General features: G+C 35.2%; 1 protein-coding gene across 1 annotated transcript in view; it reads left to right on the plus strand.

The window, feature by feature from the left end:
- The window catches only part of esn (espinas), a 348,528-nt gene that overhangs the window by 12,491 nt on the left and 316,195 nt on the right, over positions 1–19,842 (plus strand). The gene's annotated exons all lie outside the window — the stretch shown is intronic.

A 19,842-nucleotide genomic window follows, 5' to 3' on the forward strand; every position in this document is an offset into this window, starting at 1 on the left:
AATTTTTTTTTATATTTTAATGCGTAATTTTTTTGTTTTCTTTTTTCAAATAGTTTAAAAAAAGAGTAAGAATAAAAAAAAAAATGGTACAAATTATTCAAATTTTGCCACAAAAATGCTAAATCTATTATAGAAAAATCGATAATATTTGAAAATATTCGAGGGAAAACGTTTTCAAAAAGTATAAAAATTATTTATTTGGGAAAATATCACAAAATTTTTAATTCACATTCAAAACACTGAATTCGGATCACACCTTAAGAAGTGATGCCAATTCATTGCAACGGTTGTTGAAACGGTGGACATTCGTTCTATGACAAGTTCATATTACATTCATCGCTTCTCCGCCAATTTTGTACCACATCCAAACCCAAAAAGAACATTTTCACTTCTTTTTTGGCGACGCTTTTTTGCAGCATTATTAAGATATTAATTTATGAAAGAATAGTTTTAATATCAATTACTATTTTTTATTCAACTAAATCATGAGTACAACCACAACTTTATTTCATGAATATCAGACTTCTACCACAACCCAAGTATTTTGATTGTGAATGAAAGTCTTTAGTGGAACTTTGTGCGTTGTACGAGTATATACTTGTTTAATTTTTATAAAAATGTAAAATCGTAAATAGGTTTTCAAATTCTGGGGGGGCTAAAATTTTTCTGGGGGGTCTAAGCCCCCTCCCCAGAGGCCTTCCTACGCTTATGATTACAGGAAAAGGTGTTGAGAACTAAAAAACCTTGACGATGTGAGAAAGATATGAGGGAAAATGCAATTAGCAGGAAAACAATGTTTTTTTTTGTTTTTGAGTTTATCTTTATGAAATTGTTTTTACATACTGGAAAAGAATAAACGTTTATCACAAAAAGTATATACTTTTCTTCCAAATAAACTTCCTTACAGCGAAAAGCAAGTGAGAAACGAACTTTGTCTAAAATTTCGTTTGGGAGGAAAGAGTTATTTTTTTGCGTGTATCATCATTGGTTTTTAAGTATGCCAATTCGATCACAATTTTAGGATAAAATTTTAGAATATAAATTTAATAATTTAATAATATCAGTTTCAGGGATGCATACTGATTTGATGTTGTGATTTGGTTCCCTGGGTTATGTATGTTTTCGTAATTTCTGTAATATTCTCAAAAATTTTATAGTCGATATCTGCTAAATCACTAATTGCAATATAACCATTTTTATATATTGTTTGTTATAAATATGTTACATCAAAATTCAAACCTCAGTTTGCACTCTGCAAACTGAGGTTCTTCTTTGTGGTCGCACTACAAACTTTAAACATAATTATCATAACGTCTCAAAAAATTTGACATATACAGATTACGCTTTACCCACGTAATTGAATCAGAACCATTCACATATAATAAGAATTAATGGACGATAGCTGTAGATAGTTGGTGCACAATATTCAATTTTCTGAATAACACATCTCTTTATGGTGTTAACTTCCAATAAAATTTAAACTTTTGATAAAGTGGCACAATATCGTAAAAGTCGTATTTAGTGGCAGAAAAGTGGCACCGGTAACGTGGCACAACGGTAACGCTGCCTTCACCACTACTGTGGTACAGCGTACATTAAGAAGTGTGTGAAGATAAATACGTATTTAAAACGCTAGATACAAACCAATTTTAATATATTAGGCAACAAAAATTTAGGATTTTTGTGCAAAACTATTTTTTTTGGAAAAACTACTGGGCATGAGGGGAACCATATCTCAGGAACGGGATATCCTGCCAGGACTACATATGCGGCAGTGTATAGTCCTATGAAATGGCTATCGAACAAGGTATAGCATATATCAAGATTTGATTTTTAAGACACCAAATACTATCTTTTAATTTCTGTATTTATTATCCAAAATTTCTGGAGGCGATCTCTGAAAATTTATGAGAGATTAAAGTGCTTGGAAACCCCTTCAATCAGGGGATAAACATTTGTTGAAGCGAATTTTTATAACTCCAAAATTGTTTCTCCAATATTGCTTATTTCCCCTATGAATTTTCGTAGGGGAGGAATGCGTCCAGGAGGAGTGGGGCATATCCTGCCGACATAACTCCTACACACATTCATACTCCTAGTGGCGCATTTTCGATCAAAAGAAACAGCGAATCAAGAATTGGTTTTGGGACTGCTTCAGCTCCTCATCAATATGACCATTTATCAAACCAAAAAATACAAATGTGAAGAGAAACAAAGCAGAAAATTTTCGCACCAGATGCTTGGCCAGGATCAGCTAATATCAACGGAACGGGATCCCCTGACGACATGGCATAAAACAAAACAAGAAGTATATACGGCCGTAAGTTCGGCCGAATCTTATGTACCCTCCGCAATGGATTGCGAGAAGCTTCTACGAAAGCCTGCATCAACAATCGAATTACTTGGGTTGTTGTATCTTAAAACTTCTTAACATCGTTTTCTAAATTGTCCATACGTGGCTTATATGAGACAAAAAAGTAAAAAAAAAAGACAAAGGCACCTCGTTTTTATAGCCGAGTCCGAACGGCGTTCCACATTGCAGTGAAATCACTTAGAGAAGCTTTGAAACCCTCAGAAATGTCACCAGCATTACTGAGGTGGGATAATTCACCGCTGAAAAACTTTTTGGTGTTCGGTCGAAGCAGGAATCGAACCCACGACCTTGTGTGTGCAATGCGGCATGCTAACCATTGCACCACGGTGGCTCCCGTGGACTGATATGGACCACTTTTGGCATGGTTGTTAAATATCAAATACTACCACCACGTACCAAATTTCAACCAGATCGGATGAATTTTGCTTCTCCAAAAAGCACCAAAGGTCAAATCTGGGGATCGGTTTATATGGGGGCTATATATAATTATGGACCGATTTCGACCAATTTTTGGATGTATGTTTGAGGCCATATATTAACACCACGTAGCAACTTTCAACTGAATCAGATGAATTTTGGTCTTCCAAGAGGCTACGGAGGTCAAATCTGGTGATCGGTTTATATGGGGGCTATATAAAGGGTGATTCTTTTGAGGTTAGGATTTTCATGCATTAGTATTTGACAGATCACGTGGGATTTCAGACATGGTGTCAAAGAGAAAGATGCTCAGTATGCTTTGACATTTCATCATGAATAGACTTACTAACGAGCCACAACGTCGAATTTTCAGTGAATGGGCCCTAGAAAAGTTGGCAGAAAATCCGCTTTTTTATCGACAAATTTTGTTCAGCGATGAGGCTCATTTCTGGTTGAATGGCTACGTAAATAAGCAAAATTGCCGCATTTGGAGTGAAGAGCAACCAGAAGCCGTTCAAGAACTGCCCATGCATCCCGAAAAATGCACTGTTTGGTGTGGTTTGTACGCTGGTGGAATCATTGGACCGTATTTTTTCAAAGATGCTGTTGGACGCAACGTTACGGTGAATGGCGATCGCTATCGTTCGATGCTAACAAACTTTTTGTTGCCAAAAATGGAAGAACTGAACTTGGTTGACATGTGGTTTCAACAAGATGGCGCTACATGCCACACAGCTCGCGATTCTATGGCCATTTTGAGGGAAAACTTCGGAGAACAATTCATCTCAAGAAATGGACCGGTAAGTTGGCCACCAAGATCATGCGATTTGACGCCTTTAGACTATTTTTTGTGGGGCTACGTCAAGTCTAAAGTCTACAGAAATAAGCCAGCAACTATTCCAGCTTTGGAAGACAACATTTCCGAAGAAATTCGGGCTATTCCGGCCGAAATGCTCGAAAAAGTTGCCCAAAATTGGACTTTCCGAATGGACCACCTAAGACGCAGCCGTGGTCAACATTTAAATGAAATTATCTTCAAAAAGTAAATGTCATGGACCAATCTAACGTTTCAAATAAAGAACCGATGAGATTTTGCAAATTTTATGCGTTTTTTTTTTTAAAAAAAGTTATCAAGCTCTTAACAAATCACCCTTTATAATTATAGACCGATGTGGACAAATTTGTGCATGGTCATTAGAGACCATATACTAACACCATGTACAAAATTTCAACCGGATCAGACGAAATTTGCTTCTCTTACAGGCCCCACAAGCCAAATCGGGGGATCGGTTTATATGGGGGCTATATGTAATTATGGACCGATGTGGACCAATTTTTGCATGGTTAGAGACCATATACTAACACCATGGTTGTTAGAAACCCTATACTTCAGCCGGATCGGATGAAATTTGCTTCTCTTAGAGCAATCGCAAGCCAAATTTGGGGGTCCGTTTATATGGGGGCTATATGTAAAAGTGGACCGATATGGCCCATTTGCAATACCATACGATCTACATCAATAACAACTACTTGTGCCAAGTTTCAAGTCAATAGCTTGTTTCGTTCGGAAGTTAGCGTGATTTCAACAGACGGACGGACGGACGGACATGCTGAGATCGACTCAGAATTTCACCACGACCCAGAATATATATACTTTATAGGGTCTTAGAGCAATATTTCGATGTGTTACAAACGGAATGACAAAGTTAATATACCCCCATCCAATGGTGGAGGGTATAAAAAAACATGGTATAAAAAGCACCAAGAAGCATCTATACGGATTGATGCCAACTTATACCAGAATTGGTTTCAGTATACCCAGATACGCCTGTTCAAATACTGCCAATAATATGCTGGAATGACAGCGAACTACTGTTACAGAACTTATAAGTGATACCTTACATCATGGAAACATTCGCATATCTAAAGTGCTGTTTATGTTTGCACTTGATTAATGAGTTTTCAACCTTGCAGGTAACTAGTTCCCCTGGACTATAAAATATTAGTTTCTAGTCAGTCTTTAATTAAGTCCAATATTCGCTTTGCAATTCGATATTCAACCCTATTAGTCGAATATTGAACAACTATTGTTACTGTAGTTAAATGGACCATATCGGACCACTTTTAGGTCTTGCCCACATATAACTTGACCTGCGGATCCCGATCCCGTTAAATTTTCGTAGAATGATTTTCAACTAACTGCATAAAACAGGTAAGGCAGGTGGAAATTCGGGCAGGGACGACTATATTATACCCTGCACCACTATGTAGAACAAAATTTTTGATATCATCTCAACTCCTTCAAATTTATTTGGACCCATATAAAGGCTTACATTCCCATATACATAGTTAAATCAAAACCGATGTTGAGAAACTTTTTTTTTATACTTCTACAAAATCTCTAGACTTTAAATTTAAATCGGCTAACGCCCTGAAACGAAACACAACTTAGTAAAAAAATATGGGAAATATAAAGCTAAAGCCATTTTATTTCAAAAAAGTGCATTTAAGATTTTTCCGACGATACACATGTATCAGAGGCATAGGACAATTTGGGGAATTTTTACAATTTTTGCTACTTAAATAGCAATGGCGATTTCATAAGTATATTGGCTAGCTTTCACCAAGATAGACGACAATATCAACTGTACTTCTTGTACAAAATTGTAAGCAAATCAGGGTAAAACTCTGCCTTCTGGGACCATATAACAGGTTGGCTGATAAGTCCCCGGTCTGACACATAGATGGCGTCGCTAGTATTAAATGCATATTATTTTTATATAGTACCAACCTTCAAATGATTCGTGTCAAATTTGACGTCTGTAAGTCAATTAGTTTGTCAGATAGAGCGTCTTTTGTGAAGCATCTTTTGTTATTGTGAAACAAAAAAAATGGAAAAAAAGGAATGTCGTGTTTTGATAAAATACTGTTTTCTGAAGGGGAAAATACGGTGGAAGCAAAAACTTGGCTTGATAATGATTTTCCGGACTCTGCCCCAGGGAAATCAACAATAATTGATTGGTATGCAAAATTCAAGCGTGGTGAAATGAGCACGGAGGACGGTGAACGCAGTGGACGCCCGAAAGAGGTGGTTACCGACGAAAACATCAAAAAAATCCACAAAATGATTTTGAATGACCGTAAAATGAGGTTGATCGAGATAGCAGATGCCTTAAATATATCAAAGGAACGTGTTGGTCATATTATTTATCCATATTTGGATATGCAGGAGCTCTGTGCAAAATGGGTGCCACGCGAGCTCACATTTGACCAAAAACAACAACGTGTTGATAATTCTGAGCGGTGTTTGCATCTCGTAATACACCCGAGTTTTTCCGTCGATATGTGAAAATGGATGAAACATGGCTCCATCACTACACTCCTGAGTCCAATCGACAGTCGGCTGAGTGGACAGCGACCGGTGAACCGTCTCCGAAGCGTGGAAAGACTCAAAACACCGCTGGCAAAGTAATGGCCTCTGTTTTTTGGGATGCGCATGGAATAATTTTTATCGATTATCTTGAGAAGGGAGAAACCATCAACAGTGATTATTATATGGCGTTATTGGAGCGTTTGAAGGTCGAAATCACGGCAAAACGGCCCCATATGAAGAAGAACAAGTATATACGGCCGTAAGTTCGGCCAGGCCGAAGCTTATGTACCCTCCATCATGGATTGCGTAGAAACTTCTTCTAAACACTGCCATCCACAATCGAATTCCTTAAGTTGCGGTAACGCTTGCCGATGGCAAGGTATCTTAAAACCTCCTAACACCATCTTCTAAAATGTATGTAAGTCCATACGTGGTATATATTAAATCAAAAAAGATCGATCCAATACGTATATAATTCAGTTTGACAAATTAGAAATAAAATTTTGACAAAATTTTCTACAGAAATAAAATTTTAACAAAATTTTCTATAGAAATAAAATTTTCACAAAATTTTCTATAGAAATAAACTTTTGGTAGATTATTTTTGGCTCGAGTGGCAACCATGATTATGAACAGAATAAAATTTGAATAAAATTTTCTATAGAAATACAATTTTGACAATGATGAAAATTTTATTATGAACCGAATAAAATTTTAACAAAATTTTCTCTAGAAATAAAATTTTGACAAAATTTTCTATAGAAATAAAATTTTGACAAAATTTTCTATAGAAATAAAAGTTTGGTAGACTATTTTTGGCTCTAGTGGCAACCATGATTATGAACAGAATAAAATTTGAATAAAATTTTCTATAGAAATACAATTTTGACAATGATGAAAATTTTATTATGAACCGAATAAAATTTTAACAAAATTTTCTCTAGAAATAAAATTTTGACAAAATTTTCTATAGAAATAAAATTTTGACAAAATTTTCTATAGAAATAAAAGTTTGGTAGACTATTTTTGGCTCTAGTGGAAACCATGATTATGAACCGATATGGACCAATTTTTGTGTGATTGGACCAATTTTGGTATGGTTGTTAGCGGCCATATACTAACACCACGTTCCTAATTTGAACCGGATCGGATGAATTTTGCTCCTCCAAGAGGCTCCGGAGGTCAAATCTGGAGTACGTTTTATATGGGGGCTATATATAATTATGGACCGATGTGGACCAATTTTTGCACAGTTGTTAGAGACCATATACCAACACCATGTACCAAATCTCAGCCGGATCGGATGCAATTTGCTTCTCTTTGAGGCTTCGCAAGCCAAATCTGGAGATCGGTTTATATGGGGTCTATATACAATTATGGACCGATGTTGACCAATTTTTGCATGGTTGTTAGAGACCATATACCAACATCATGTAGCGAATTTCAGGCGGATCGGATGAAATTTGCATCTCTTTGAGGCTCCGCAAGCCAAATCTGGGGATCGGTTTATATGGGGGATATATATAATTATGGACCGATGTGGACCAATTTTTGCATGATTGTTAGAGACCATATACCAACACCATGTACCAAATTTCAGCCGGATCGGATGAAATATGCTTCTCTTAGAGGCTCTACAAGCCAAATCTGGGGATCGGTTTATATGGGGGCTATATATAATTAAGGACCGATATGGACCAATTTTTGCATGGTTGGTAGAGACCATATACCAACATCATGTACCAAATTTCAGCCGGATCGGATGAAATGTTCTTCTCTTTGAGGCTCCGCAAGCCAAATCTGGGGATCGGTTTATATGGGCGCTATATATAATTACGGACCGATGTGGATCAATTTTGGCATGGTTGTTAGAGATCATATACTAACACCATGTACCAAATTTCAGCCGGATCGGATGAAATTTGCTTCTCTTTTAGGCTCCGCAAGCCAAATCTGGGGATCGGTTTATATGGGGGCTATATATAATTATGGACCGATGTGGACCAATTTTTGCATGGTTGTTAGAGACCATATACCAACACCATGTACCAAATTTCAGCCGGATCGGATGAAATATGCTTCTGTTAGAGGCTCCACAAGCCAAATCTGAGGGTCCCTTTATATGGGGGCTATACGTAAAAGTGGACCGATATGGCCCATTTTCAATACCAACCGACCTACATCGATAACAACTACTTGTGCCAAGTTTCAAGTCGATAGCTTGTTTCGTTCGAAAGTTAGCGTGATTTCAACAGACGGACGGACGGACGGACGGACGGACGGACATGCTTAGATCGACTCAGAATTTCACCACGACCCAGAATATATATACTTTATGGGGTCTTAGAGCAATATTTCGATGTGTTACAAACGGAATGACAAAGTTAATATACCCCCATCCTATGATGGAGGGTATAAAAAAGTGTTGTTCCACCAAGACAACGCACCGTGCACAAGTCATTGAGAACGATGGCAAAAATTCATGAATTGGGCTTCGAATTGCTTCCCCACCCACCGTATTCTCCAGATCTGGCCCCAGCGACTTTTTCTTGTTCTCAGACCTCAAAAGGATGCTCGCAGGGAAAAAATTTGGCTGCAATGAAGAGGTGATCGCCGAAACTGAAGCCTATTTTGAGGCAAAACCGAAGGAGTACTACCAAAATGGTATCAAAAAATTGGAAGGTCGTTATAATCGTTGTATCGCTCTTGAAGGGAACTATGTTGAATAATAAAAACGAATTTTGACAAAAAAATGTGTTTTTCTTTGTTAGACCGGGGACTTATCAGCCAACCTGTTAAGTGCATATCGGGCGAACGATATATATGGGATCTATATCTAAATCTGAACCGATTTGGTTGATATTTTTTCGAGACTCCTAAAATAATCGGATGTAGGGAATTTGAGGAAGATCGGTTGAAAAACACGCCGATTATGACCAGGTCGGTGATAGATTACGTTAGGTGACAGCCCGATGTATCATGCTCACTTAGACTATTCAGTCCATTGTGATACCATATTGGTGATAAATCAAACCAAAATCAATAACGATTGTCTTTGTCCCGAAAAAATATCCTATGCAAATTTGAGGACGATCGGACTTAAACTGTGACCTGTACTTTGCACACAAAAATACATAAATAAACTGAAAGACGGACATAACTAAATTGACTCAGAATTCAATTCTAAGACTATCGGTATACTAAACGATGGGTCTCTGACTGTTCCTTCTAGGCGTTACAAACAAATGCCCAAACTTAAAAAAAAATATTTATATATAAATGTTTTTATGACAATGAAAAAATTTCGTTGGCTCAATTTTAATGAAATTTCTATAGAAATAAAATCTTGACAAAAATTTCTATAGAAATAAAGTTTTGACAAAATTTTTCATAGAAATAAAAAAAATGTTTTCTATAAAAATTAAATTTGTTTTCTATAAAAATTAAATTTTGACAAAATTTTCTATAAAACTTTGATAAATTTTTATATAAAAATAAACTGTGGACATAATTTTCTATAGAAATAAAATCTTTAAAAAATTTTCATTTTCAATATCTTTAAACATTTTAGTTTTCGCTTTAGATCATACTACCAAAGCCCATTGTGAATAAGTTCTCCCTTTTGGTAGAAGTAGTAAGTTTTCTTTGTTGGTGCAAGCTGAAGTTGTTAAAACATTTAAAATTCGATACATTTACAATTAAAGAGATACACCCAAATAATTGTCGCTAAGGAGTATCATAATATATAATATATTAGTCATACTAACTAAGATTTTTTGAAAAATTTTCTTCAAATTTCGGTAGATAATTCTTTGGCATGAGTGGCAACCGAGCCTGTTGCAGTTCAAGTTAAAACGTATCGAAGGGTTTGTCATTTATTTGACTTTGGGACATGACTTTGACTCATTCCAAAGAACAAGACCTGGAAAAGTTTGATACGAACAGGGTAAACTCATAAGAACATGTTTCCACTTTTGCCTTACCTCAATGCTAAGTTATCTGTGAATTATTGCGGAGTTGGTTTTGAGTATGCGAACCGTCACGAGCTCTAAATCCGGACAGATAGACTATAACTTCCATAAAAGTGGTTTGGATCCCCAATTTGTGATCCGGAAGTAGTGCGAACTTGGATCATCTCCAATGAATTTTACATGGGCTTGTCATAGGACGGAAATACTCCATTTTTGGATCCTTTGCATTGCTTTAGAAGTTGTGCTTTAGAAGTTCATTTTGATTTAAACAAAAAATAAAAAAAGTAGTTTTGTTACACGTTTAATTTCTTATTACCTAATTTTTACAAAATGAAAAACTTCTTTGCGGGGGTTGCACCTGGGTTTGTTGGCACCATAACATAACGCCTTAGCACACAAACGCCATTGAACACGATGAATCAAAACGTCTATTCAAATGTTTGTGACATGAACCTGGGGATTGACACCAGGACCAGGGCTGTGGATTCGGAGCCGGAGTCGGAGTCTGAAGATTTTGCCGGAGTGAGTCGGAGCCGGAGTCGTAGAAATTTTGCTCGACTCCGGCGAAACAAACTTTGAAAAACACTTCCTATCCTATCCTATCGAAAAACGAAAAACGAAGTAATGGATTTCAGGTCGTTCAAAGTGTATTTATATGGGTGAAATTTCATGGTGATATAAAAAGTAGGTTTTACTACAATATGGGTCATACCGGACAATTTTGTGATAACATATAGCACTTACATACGATATAAACCCATCTTCCGGTTTGTTTTAAGAAGTTTTTCCCAGTCTAAAATTTTCATAAAATTTGTCAAAATTTTGAACTTAGACTTAACATATTTGAGATCCATAAATAAATGCGGAAATTTACCGTCGGCCCAGATTTTGTATATGGAGATAATTTCTTGAGAAATCTCCATATACACCCGATGTCCTTGGAAGCTGTAATTTTAAATTGAACCTCGGCCAACGTGTCATCTGAGCCGGTCTTTTGTTCCATCAAAGCCACTCGAAATTCTTTACATTAATGTCCATAACTGATAGACCATTTATAAATCGATGGTTGCTTAACGCATTTCTGTAATATAACGTTTTGTTCCTTGTCCAAAAGTCGATAAACTTTTCAATGAAGTCGTGTTGTCCTTATAAATAAGTGATTTGACTTAACAATGGGTATCATAACCTGAAAGAAATTTTTTTTGGGATAAGGTCAACTTGACTTTAATAATTCAGAAAAATTCTTTAAAATTAATGAAAATATCTTTAAATTTGTTGTGTTTTTGCATTTTGACTACAAAGCAAAAAATCGTTCAAATATAGAACATGTTTTTCAGCACTTTATTTTAAAGACGTCTTTGACTTCAAACATAGCATAATTTCTACCTGTTTTTAAAGGACTTCGATAGCATATGATGAAAAAAAACGAAAAATTAAAATTAGCTTCCTAGAATCAAGTACACAAAACCTAAATATAAAACAGAATTGTGTCTTAAAAGTATCCTTACTTTAATTCTCCTCTTCTTTGGCTCGGAATCAATACCAACATTGTTAACGTAAAGACAAAATCTTTGAAACCGGGCATGCTTTTTTTCAGTGTACATATTTTGGAGATTATTGTTATCTACCCATATTTTGATATGGTCTCTATATAGTCTTGTGGCGTATTTTAATTTATTGGCCTGATATTAAAATGTAGAATTCTTTACATCCCTAAAATGTTGAGATTTGTCGTCGAGTCGTATCAAAATTTAAAATTAGGATTCTTTAGGACATATGAACGCATATGGCGAAATGGAATACTTATATCGGTCTATTTTTGGAACACTACACTTTAAAATCACAATTGGAATACTATTAAAATCAGATTTAGGTACACCACCTGGAGTCGACTCCGGAGTCGGAGTCGAGGTTAATAAGAAATGCTGGAGTCGCAGTCGAGCAAAATTGCTCGACTCCACAGCTCTGACCAGGACATAACATTCTAACTACTTCCTGAGATGTTCTTTACTATTATGAATGAAAAAAGAAAGAGCACTGGTTCAAATCTCACCAGCGGAAATTTGTTATTAAATATTTTTCTAAAAAAAAAATTATGTTATATATAGTTTTTATTTTGTATTTAAAATTATCGTAGTTTGCAAAACCTTCTCAAAAGAACTTCCATGGCAGTGAAAAAGTCAAACGGCACAGGTTCCAATCCAGTATATATATATATATATATATATATATATATATATATATATATATATATATATATATATATATATATATATATATATATATATATATATATATATATATATATATATATATATATATATATATATATATATATATATATATATATATATATATATATATATATATATATATATATATATATATATATATATATATATATATTCTGGGTCGTGGTGAAATTCTGAGTCGATCTGAGCATGTCCGTCCGTCCGTCCGTCTGTTGAAATCACGCTAACTTCCGAACGAAACAAGCTATCGACTTGAAACTTGGCACAAGTAGTTGTTATTGATGTAGGTCGGATGGTATTGCAAATGGGCCATATCGGCCAACTTTTACGTATAGCCCCCATATAAACGTACCCCAACATTTGGCTTGCGAGGCCTATAAGAGAAGCAAATTTCATCCGATCCGGCTGAAATTTGGTACATGATGTGAGTATATGGTCTCTAACAACCATGCTAAAATTGGTCCATATCGGTCCTTAATTATATATAGCCCCCATATAAACCGATCCCCAGATTTGGCTTGTGGAGGCTCTAAGAGAAGCATATTTCATCCGATCCGGCTGAAATTTGGTACATGGTGTTGGTATATGGTCTCTAACAATCATACAAAAATTGGTCCACATCGGTCCATAATTATATATGGCCCCCATATAAACCGATCCCCAGATTTGCCTTGCGGAGCCTAAAAGAGAAGCAAATTTCATCCAATCCGGTTGTAATTTGGAACATGGTGTCAGTATGTGATCTTTAGTATATGATCTTTATGCCAGAATTGGTCCATATCGGTCCATAATTATATATAGCCCCCACATAAAACATTCTCCAGATTTGACCTCAGGAGCCTCTTGTAGGAGCAAAATTCATCCGATCCGGTTCAAATTAGGCACGTTGTGTTAGTATATGGTCGCTAGCAACCGTACCAAAATTGGTCCAATCACACAAAAATTGGTCCATATCGGTTCATAATCATGGTTGCCACTAGAGCCAAAAATAATCTACCAAAATTTTATTTCTATAGAATATTTTGTCAAAATTTTATTTCCATAGAAAATTTTGTCAAAGTTTTATTTCTATAGAAAATTTTGTTCAAATTTTATCCGGTTCATAATCATGGTTGCCACCAGGGATCCGGAGCGGAGCGGAGCAAGCCCTTTTTTTGCCGGAGCGGGAGCGGCATTTCTAAAATCCGGAGCGGAGCGGGAGCGGAGCGGTTTCCAAATGAAAAACCGCTCCGCTCCGAATAAAATATTACTTGAATGAAATGTGTAACTTTGAAATTACACTGTGTAGGTAATTTCAAATTTAGCTAGTACTTAGCGTAGTGTGAGTAAACGTTTAAAATGTACGATATGTATTTTTGTACGTACGTACATTGGGGAAAACACAACGTGTTTTTTAGTAATTATTTTCAAAAACGGCAAAAGTCAAAATATATATCTAGTATGTGTTGTAAAAGTAACAACAGTACTTTCGATCAATTTCATCCCGTATTACTACAAAGATGTTTGTAATGAACATCAAATAAATGCAATTAAACGATCTTATTTATATTTAATTTTTTAGTTTTCTACACTGAAAAAAATATTGTCGTGAAGTCAAAGATTCCATGTCCTTAGAATAAGAATGCAAATTTTGCTTAACATGGAAGACGCATTTCTCTAAAATAAAGTTTTTTATACCCATCACCATAGAATGGTGACGGGGGTATAATAAGTTTGTCATTCCGTTTGTAACACATCGAAATATCGATTTCCGACTATATAAAGTATATATATTCTTGATCAGGGAGAAATTCTAAGACGATATAACGATGTCCGTCTGTCTGTCTGTCTGTCTGTTGTAATCACGCTACAGTCTTCAATAATGAAGCAATCGTGCTGAAATTTTGCACAACCTCGTCTTTCGTCTGCAGGCGGGTCAAGTTCGAAGATGGGTTATATCGGTCCAGGTTTTGATATAGTCCCCATATAAACCGACCTCCCGATTTGGGGTCTTGGGCTTATATAAATCGTATTTTTTATCCAATTTGCCTGAAATTTGAAATCTGGAGGTATTTTATGACCGTAAAGAGGTGTGCCAAAAATGGTGAGTATCGGTCCATGTTTTGGTATAGCCCCCATATAGACCGATCTCCCGATTTTACTCTTGGGCTTATAGAAACCGCAGTTTTTATTCAATTTACCTGAAATTGGAAATCTAGAGGTATTGTAGGACCACAAATACGTGTGCCAAAAATTGTAAGTATCGGTCCATATTTTGGTATAGCCCCCATATAGACCGATCTTCCGATTTTACTTCTTGGGCTTATAGAAACCGCAGTTTTTATTCAATTTACCTGAAATTGTAAATCTAGAGTTATTGTAGGACCACAAATACGTGTGCCAAAAATTTGAGTATCGGTCCATGTTTTGGTATGGTCCCCATATAAAACGACCTCCCGATTTGGGGTCTTGGGCTTATAGAAAGCGTATTTTTTATCCAATTTGTCTGAAATTGGAAATCTAGGGGTATTTTCGGACCATAAAGAGGTGTGCTGAAAATGGTGAGTATCGGTCCATATTTTGGTATAGCCCCCATATAGACCGATTTCCCGATTTTACTTCTTGGGCTTCTAGAATCCGAAGTTTTTATCCTATTTGCCTGAAATTGGAAATCTAGAGGTATTTTCGGGTCATAAAGAGGTGTGCCGAAAACGGTGAGTAGCGGTCCATATTTTAGTATATCCCCCATAAGAACGATCTCCCGATTTAACTCCTTGGGTTTCTAGAAACCGTAATTTTTATCTGATTTGCCTGAAATTGTAAATATTCTGGTATTTTAGGCTCGGTCCATTTGGTAATGCCTCCATATAGACCGACTTCACTTGAATTGCTTGAAACTCAATGTAAAATTTCCAGATTTTACTTCTACATATTTAAGATTTCAAATCAAGACGCTATTTTATAATTTTCTTGCACACTTACAAGAGATGTTAATGATTCCTCTAAAACTCAAACAAAAATGGTTCTTATAAATCCAGAATCTGATATAGTCCTCATAGGTGAAATCTTTAAATTTATCTTCGGGAAGTGTCCTCAAGTCCTCAAGCCCTCCTAAAATTTCAAAGGAAACCCTAATATTTGGTTCATGGTGGTGGGTATTTAAGGTACGGCCCGGCCGAACTTAGTGCTGTATATACTTGTTTTCTTGTCCAAAAGGCAATAAACTTTTGAATGAAGTTGTAATGTCCTTATAATTAAGTGATTTTACTTAAAAATGTGTATCATAACATGAAAGATAAAATTTTTGGGGTAAGGTCAACGTGACTTTAATAATAAGAAAAATTCTTTAATATTAATAAAATTGTCTTTAAATTTGTTTCCTTTTTGCATCTTGCCTACAAAGCAAAAAATCGTTAAAAAATAAGACATGTTTTTCAACACTTTATTTTAAAGACGCTTTTTACTTGAAACATAGCATAATTTCTACTGGAAGTCGAGTCTTAATATGGAAAAAAAATAACTCGTTAACTCGTTTTTAAAGGATTTTGATAACAACTGACGAAAAAAATCTAAAAAAAAATGAAAAATTAACATATGCTTCCTAGAATGCTTCCTTTAATGAAGTCAAAATGGATTTAATATTTCTGGAAAAATCTTCAAAATTAATAAAATATTTCAACACATTGTTTTAAAGTCATTATACCCTAAACCACATAGTGGTTAGGGTATAACAAGTTTGATCTGCCAAAAAATGTGCCTACAAGAAATATTGATTTTAGACCCCATAAAATATATACCGATCGATTCAGAATCACCTCCTGAGTCGATCTAGCGCTTGGCGTCCGTCCGTCCATCCGTCCGTCTGTCCATGTATTTGTTGTTCACAGGATTTCGGTCGCAATTATTAACCGATTTTGATGAAATTTGGTACAGGGAGTTTTTTTGGGCACAAGGACGAACGTTATTGAATTTGGAAGAAATCGGATCAAATTTAGATATAGCTCCCATATATATGTATTGCCCGATTTCGACAAATGGGGTCACGTTGCACTTTTTTTACTAACCGATCGTCGTCAAATTTAGCACAAAATAATCTTCTGTATCACCCTTTAAGTCTGAAAATTTCATCGAAATCGGTTCAGATTTAGATATAGGTCCCATATATATGTATCGCCCGATTATGTCAAATTAGGTCATAAAACCCTTATTTATCAACCGATCTTACTCAAAGTGGGCGAAATGTAATCTTCTATAGCACTAACTATATGTGCAAAAAATCATCGAAATCGGTTCAGATTTAGCTATAGCTCCCATATATGTACCGTCCGATTTTTCTACACTGAAAAAACAGTGAACCCACCAGGAAGAAAACTTTTGGTTAATTTTAGAAAATTTTGAATATTTTTAGAAAATTTTAATTAAGAGTATTACAAACGCTGGCATCACGCCGATATCACAAAAATAAGTAAATATTTTTCGACCAATGCAAGAAAATTTATTAGAAATAATTATTTTTTTTCACTTGTTAACGAAAATTTTGTACTTTGAAGGAAAAAAATGGAGTTCAAAATTGCAAGAATGTCTTTAGTGACATACGAAGTTCATAACAGACACATTTGTAGTAAAATTTACAAATTTAAAGAAATAATGAACTATTTTGTGAGAAATGCGAATTTAGTAAATCTTAATGCTTAATTTGTGTATAATTTTTTCCCGTTTTAAAGTTAATTTAACTAACGTAACCAAAAAAATATTAGAGTAAAGGAAACTTTCTCCAAACATAATAATTCCATGAACTAAAACAAAGTTAAATTGGCTTTAGTGAAATAGAGAGTTCAATTTTTTTTGAGTGTAAATAAAATAAAACTCAATTGAACAAATAATACAATGTTTGTACTATAATTTTCTCGAAGAGGAGCGGAGCGGAGCGATTTTTTTTTCGGAGCGGAGCGAGGAGCGGAGCGGTTTTTTTTCTCCGGAGCGGGAGCGGAGCGGAGCGAAAAAAATGGACCGCTCCGGATCCCTGGTTGCCACTCGAGCCAAAAATAATCTACCAAGATTTTATTGCTATAGAAGATTTTGTCAAAAGTTTATTTCTATAGAAAATTTTGTTAAAATCTTATTTCTGTAGAAATTTTTAGAAGCCAGAGTTTTACTCTAATTTGTTTGAAATTTTGCACCAGGAGAACAATAAGTACTATAGTCAAGTGTGCCAAATTTGATTGAAATCGGTTCAGATTTAGATATAGCTCCCATATATATTTCGCCCGATATGGTCTTATATGGCCCCAGAAGCCAGAGTTTTACCCCAATTTGGTTGAAATTTTGCACTAATAGTACAATTAGTAGTGTAGTCAAGTGTGCCACATTTTATTGGAATCGGTTCAGATTTAGATATAGCTCCCATATATATCGTTCGCCCGATTTACACTCATATGACCACAGTGGCCAATATTTTACTCCGATTTAATTGAAATTTTGCACAGGGAGTAGAATTCGCATTGTAGCTATGCGTGCCAAATTTGGTTGAAATCGGTTCAGATTTAGATATAGTCCCCATATATATGTTTTTCTGATCTCGACAAAAATGGTCAAAAATACCAACATTTCAGTGTAAAATCGTCACTGCTTAGTCGAAAAGTTGTCAAAATGACTCTAATTTTCCTAAACTTCTAATACATATATATCGAGCGATAAATCATAAATAAACTTTTGCGAAGTTTCCTAAAAATTGCTTCAAATTTCAATGTTTCCCATATTTTTTTACTAACATTGTGTTCCACCCTAGTGCATTAGCCGACTTAAATTTTGAGTCTATAGATTTTGTAGAAGTCTATCAAATTCTGTCCAGATCGAGTGATATTTAAATGTATGTATTTGGGACAAACCTTTATATATAGCCCAACACATTTGACGGATGTGAATGGTATCGAAAATATAGATCTACAAAGTGGTACAGGGTATAATATACACGCAGAGAAGGAATATGATCACCTCAAACATGTTTCAAGAGCAAAATGTTATTTTTGTATGGTGACCATGTAACATGTTTGTCACTAAAATGTTATTTTATCGTCAAATATAAACTGCTTGCCGAAATCAGATACATGATTTCCGAGAAAATAACATGGTTGCGAAAACCATGTTACATGGTCACCACCCAAAAATAACATTTTGCTCTTAAAACATGTTTGAGGTGATCATATTCCTTCTCTGGGTGTAGTCGGCCCCGCCCGACTTTAGACTTTCCTTACTTGTTTTTACTTTTTTAGTGATTTCTTTTTTTGCGAAAGTTAATTTAATTGTCCAAAACTTAAATTTTCACTGAAAACGGCCTAATGCCGTACTTTCTAAGATTTGTCAAAAATGACTGCATCGGAAGTGGAAAAAACTTTATGGGGGATTCCGGGATGCGCTTTAAAAGAGATGTTTGTGGAACAATTTCCATTTTTTTGCTGGGGTTATTAAATCGTCTACAATGCGAAATTAGTTTTTAAAAATTGAGCCGACGAAATAATTTCATAAATTCCATGAAATTGTGATATTTTTTTAAATTATGAAAAGTTTCATACTTTTAATTAAAACATTGACCTAATAACACATTTTCGTTATGTTCATGAAAACATTTTTGTGGAATATTAGGATTAACTGAAGCAGTCGTGGGACAGGTCCGTCAAAGGTAAATTGCACCAATGTCCCGAAGAGTTCTTATACCATAGTCTCACTTACTCTCTTTCTTGAGGGTTCAATTTTTAGTTGATTAAAAAGTGCGAACTGTCAAATGCGAAACCACTTTAAGAAATTGTGAGTTTGCAGAAATGTGATCTGTTACTAATGGAATAAAATTCCATAGAAAATTTTCGGTGATACGTATTAGCGTAAATTTAAATCTGTTCTTCCTTCAAAATGTACACATTTTTTTAGAAAATAACATCAACCTTTATATTTGGAACTATTGTCATTTTGGGAAAAAAATATCTTCAATTCGTTATTTTTAATTTAAGGTCCTAAACCGATAGAACGTTATTTCTGGCTTTAGTACGAGCCTAATAATACATGCTCTAAGGTATCCCCTCCATGTCCTCCTATATGAATTCTTGCTATGTTTCATCGCAAACCTCTTAAGTCATCTAGGATTTCAAAGTATAAACACTGCCACCAAATGTAAAGATTCCAGCTTATTGCTCTCAGCTAGCTTGAAAGGCCGTCATTATCATGTAACGTCTGTGCAGAGGTAGATATGGAATATGGACGTGCCACTTTACGTCTAGGATGGAAGTGCGAAAAATCTACTCTGGCAAGAGTAGTGGTTGGGCAAGAGTAGTGGTTGAGCAGTAATTAAAGCGTGAAAATCACAGTATAAATTGTCATAAATTTCTGGTATTTTACTGAGATTCTCTGTTACTGTCTAGCTTTTGTCCACGCAGCTTTTGTGACTGTTCCAGTTGTTCCATCGCCATGTTGTAAATGGCATTT

This window comes from Haematobia irritans, chromosome 5 (genome assembly GCF_050003625.1).
Source record: "Haematobia irritans isolate KBUSLIRL chromosome 5, ASM5000362v1, whole genome shotgun sequence".
Lineage (NCBI taxonomy): Eukaryota > Metazoa > Arthropoda > Insecta > Diptera > Muscidae > Haematobia > Haematobia irritans.